A 3,985-nucleotide genomic window follows, 5' to 3' on the forward strand; every position below is an offset into this window, starting at 1 on the left:
TGTCCCCTGAGTCCAAAAAAGTGGTTTTTGGGTATTGGTCTGTATGTTGTGGTGTGTGGTGTATGTGTGTGTGTGTGTATGAGTGTATGTGTGTAGGCTATACACGATATCTCATCTCCCAATTAACGGAATGACTTGAAATTTGGAACTTAAGGTCATTTCATTATAAGAATCCGACACTAACAATTTCGATCGAATGCAATCCAAGATGGCGGCTGAAATGGCGAAAATGTTGTCAAAAACAGGGTTTTTCGTGATTTTCTCGGAAACGGCTCCAACGATTTTGATCAAATTCATACCTAAAATAGTTATCGATAAGCTCCATCAACTGCCACAAGTCCCATATCTGTAAAAATTTCAGGAGCTCCGCCCCATCAATGCAGATAGATTCCCAATTATCAGGCTCCAGATACAATTGAAACAAAAAAAATCAAGTGGAGTAGATCGAGCATGAAAATCTCTACAATTAATGTTCAGTAACATTTTCACCTAAAATGAAAATAAGCTTTTAATTCGAGAAAATGTGATTATTCAATTATTGCAAATTATTGTTGATTCTATTAAATCCTTCACTATGAAGAGATAGCAGACCTCATGTGTGTCTCCAGCGTTTATTGCCCTGTCACCAGCTGGCACAAATCTTTGAATAGTAGACTTGAGATGCGCGGGAACACTAGCGTCAGGTGATCAATTTTCATAACGGCAAGGAAAGTTGTGTGAGTGCGCCACACCAGATTTTTACAAGAAGTGATTGCACCGTGAGAGAATTCCTGAGGCAGTTCATCGTTCAAATATTGGAAGCATGATGAACTATAAGTTTCGTTCAATACATAAATCATTGAATGATAACATAGATCAACGATACATGAATTGTACCATTATAACTCCAGATATGTGATGTTGTTAATCAATATACGGTTGTAGCGTAGCTGATTTGGAATTGACAGATTCATTTACATTAGTATCTCCTAATCGAGAGCCTAGACGGCTGCGTCTTTCAAGCTTCTAGACAACAATTTGAAATAGCCCAACGGAAAGGATCTTTTATTATGTACAGTGCTGTATTCAATCTTCAATCTTTACTAAATTTATTTATATGCCATTTCTTAATCAAGTTTAACAGTACAATGTAATCTATAATTATTTAGAAGTTTGATGTAGATACAAATCATCTAAGTAAGGAATAAAATAAAGGAATTCATTTTTGTAAGATAGCGAGATTGAATAATAGTATATAGAGGGAAGATATCATAAGAAGATGTCCCATGGTATAGGTAGTACACTTTCCCAATTTCAATCCGACTTTATGTTAACTCAAGCCGTCGACTATGTCAATAATACTGTTTTGGCCGGGTGAGAGTGTATAGGTGCGTACAGATTTACGCGCCGCGAACATGAGCGATTCACTTTAATCAGCTGACTATATCTGTATTTTTACAGAAACGGTAAGATACAGATATAAAAAGCTTATCATCAGCTGATTAATAGTGAATTGCCCATGTTCGCGGCGCGTATATCTGTACGCTCCTTAAGAATGACTATAAGAGAGACTACCAGCATCACATAACTTCACAAAATAATCTGGTGTGGTACACTCACACAACTTTTCTTGCTCATTGATCTATAAGCCTCATTCTTAAACAAGAAAATTTAGGGAAATACCATAATGACGATTGGCGCAACATATTTGAAACTACGATCAGACTACTGTATTATGTGTAATAAGTAGATATACCATAGTAAAGGATGTTTATGTCGTAACTTTTTCTGTTATCTGAAGCCGATAGTCCACGTAGTTCTTTCCCATAAAGCTATGTGACGCTGGCAGTCTCTCATATTGTGCCGTTCATACAGTGAAAAATCCACAATGAACGACAGTAATCGGCTTGAGATAATAGTAGAAGCTGCGACATAAACGCCCTATACCATGGGATATCTACTTACGCTATTGTTCCTCAATGATTTAATGTGAATTATAGTTAGAAAAAACAATTATATTCCATTTTCCAACAAAATACAAACCTCCAATCATTAAATGATGATTCCCTTGATGAAGATCGAATATTTCGTTATAATAGACAATCATAATTGAATAATTATTATAGTTCTATATTGTTTGAAAACGATCTGGCGACGTTGCGGAGCTAGAAAAGGGTAGAGCTATCTTCTTTGTCGAACGATAGACAAGGATAGCAACAGCAATGTTAAACAAATACTGACATTATAACGTGGACCTCACCATAGTACGGCTGTTATCCAGGGAGTTACCTAGAAAAAAACTTAACTTTTGTTGGTATCTGGGTTTGAACCCCGGACTTCCATGTTGCTACTCAAGCACTTGACAATGAATCACTCAGTAATGGCATACAGAGAAAGTACAATAAGATGATATCTCATGCTCCAATGGCCGTTCATGCTCTAAATTTCACTGTGAACTCAAGCCACTAGTTCTAGTAGTTGTTTTTGGTGGAGCTATGTGACGATGTTAGTCTCTCATACTGTGCCCTTCTTACACTCTTAGGCTCAACTCATACTTAGAGACTCAGGTGAAGAAGAGACCCGACTCTAGTGTAGAGCATGTGTTTTCACATGGTGACACTCAGACCTGTCGATTCTAGTCTCCGCGCGTCACCATTTCAAAACACACGCTCTCGACTAGAGTCGAGTCTCTTCTCGACCTGAGTCGCGTAAGTGTGAGCTGAGCCTCACACTCCTAACAACACACTAATAATAGACAGCAGTCGACAGTAATATGCTTTATTTGACAAGAAATCGGCTCGAAATTTGAACATAAACGACTCATAACATTGGAATATCTCTTTAAGCTACATACCATGGAATATCTCCTTATGCTATATTTTCTTTATTGTATCACCATAGATTTTACAGTATCAACACCACATGATACAGTATCATCTTAACTTGATACACAACACCATAATTTGATACAATACTTCCAAACTTTGAATGAATTCTACAAGCCATAGGATGCTTTCCTCTTTGGTATAACCAAGTGTTTGACACTCACCCAGTGGTACATCACCCTTGATCTTCCTGAGGAACAAGGGAGGTCCAAACAATCTCAGGGTCTCCTTAGTGACAGCCTCTAGGTAGACTAGACGGTTGATGTCCTCCAGGGATGCATCTCTCTCACCCAGCACCTCCTCAGCCTCTCGCCTTGCCTTCTCCTGGATGTCAGGGTAGATAGCTAGCATCAGCATCACTGCACTGGCTGTCATTGCACTAGTGTCGAAGCCCTGTACAAATCAATGATTTATCAATAAATTTGATCAAATAAAAGTAATATTCTAACACTTCGTTCAACGCTGAACCACGTTCACTTGTAGATATAGTTGAATTAAAATAATGTGTTTTTTGCCATGCTGCACAGAAAGCAGCTGTTTTCCAGTCCCTACGTAGATCTGTTCGCAGACGACTCTCGTCTGACGTCAGAACAGGTTTCTTTCCGGCCTAGGCCGGAAAGAGTACCCTTTCCAGCCGCTAACATGGAACTAAGAAAGGTGATCAACAGACAGCTGATCAAAAAACTTTTCATTATTCGTGTTCATTATTCAATAATTAAAACATTTATGATAATATCATCTTATTGTCATTAGAAAGAATAAAAAAGTATAACTTAACTGATGTTCACTTGAACATCATCTTTAGGTTATTTAGACAATCAGAATGAAAAATAGAATACTTGACAATTTCCTGATATTCAGATTACCTAAGATTTGCTACAGCTATCACCTTCCACTTCTGCTTTCGGAAGTGCTTAGTAAACAATTATTCTTATACAGGGTGTTTCAAGAAGTAGTGTCGAGAATTTTAGGGTATTGTACCTGGATGCTAGGAGACTACAAATGTCATATTTGAAGTGTCCAAAACTCAGCGGTTATCCTTATAGCTGCCATTTTGTTTTTTTCACTTAAAAATTTTATCTCAAGAACGAAATGTTGTATTGATCTGAAATTTGGCATGA

General features: G+C 37.6%; 1 pseudogene; it reads right to left on the reverse strand.

The window, feature by feature from the left end:
* Positions 1-2,264: 2,264 nt before the first annotated feature.
* LOC120356104 lies at positions 2,265-3,508 on the reverse strand (annotated as a pseudogene).
* Positions 3,509-3,985: the final 477 nt, after the last annotated feature.

The sequence above is a fragment of the Nilaparvata lugens genome, unplaced genomic scaffold (assembly GCF_014356525.2).
Source record: "Nilaparvata lugens isolate BPH unplaced genomic scaffold, ASM1435652v1 scaffold5785, whole genome shotgun sequence".
Taxonomy (NCBI): Eukaryota; Metazoa; Arthropoda; class Insecta; order Hemiptera; family Delphacidae; genus Nilaparvata; species Nilaparvata lugens.